Below are 884 nucleotides of genomic sequence, written 5' to 3' on the forward strand. Positions count from 1 at the left end.
GCCTATTTTTTTCCTTCAGTTTTAATTCATCTTTTGTTTCTAGACTTCAACTCTAAATCTTTCCATTTCATGTATGGATTATGAGTCTGTCCTTAACTTAAACATCTATGGCCCAGACATCCTATACTCAGTTGTACTTAGAATTAGCTTTTTAAAGACATACACTATAATCCTAGCTACTTGGGAGGCTGAGTTGGGAGGATCACTTGGGCTCAGGTGTTCAGGACCAGCCTGGGCAACATAGTGCAATTCTCTCTCTCTCTCTCTCGCCCCTCTTCTCTCTCTCTCTCTCTCTCTCACACACACACACACACACACACACACACAAATGGCCAAGAGGTAGGTGGAAAAATTCTCAACACTGCTAATTATCATGGAAATGAAATAAAACCTACAATGAGATGATCTCATTCCAGTTATAATAGCCATTATCAAAAGGGAGAAAATGCTGGCAAGGATGCTGAGAAAAGGGAACTCATTCCCACTTGGTGGCAATGTGAATGAGTACAGCTACTATAGAAAACAATATGGAGACCTCTCAGAAAACTAAAAATAGAACTACCATACTGTCTAGCAATCACACTACTGGGTATTTATTGAAAGGAAAGGAAATCAATATATTAAAGGGATACCTGCACTTCCATGGTTATTGCAGCACTATTCACGATAGCAAAGATAATAGAATCAACCTAAGGGTCCATCAGCAGATGAATGGATAAAGGAAATGTGGTATATATACACAGTGGAATACTATTCAGCCATAAAAAGGAATGAAATCCTATTGTTTGCAGTGACATGAATACACTGGAGGTGTATCCATGGAACTGGAAGTCATTGTATTAAGTGAAATAATCCAGGCACAGAAAGACAAATACTGCATGTTC

The sequence above is a fragment of the Macaca fascicularis genome, chromosome 7 (assembly GCF_037993035.2).
Source record: "Macaca fascicularis isolate 582-1 chromosome 7, T2T-MFA8v1.1".
Classification (NCBI taxonomy): Eukaryota; Metazoa; Chordata; class Mammalia; order Primates; family Cercopithecidae; genus Macaca; species Macaca fascicularis.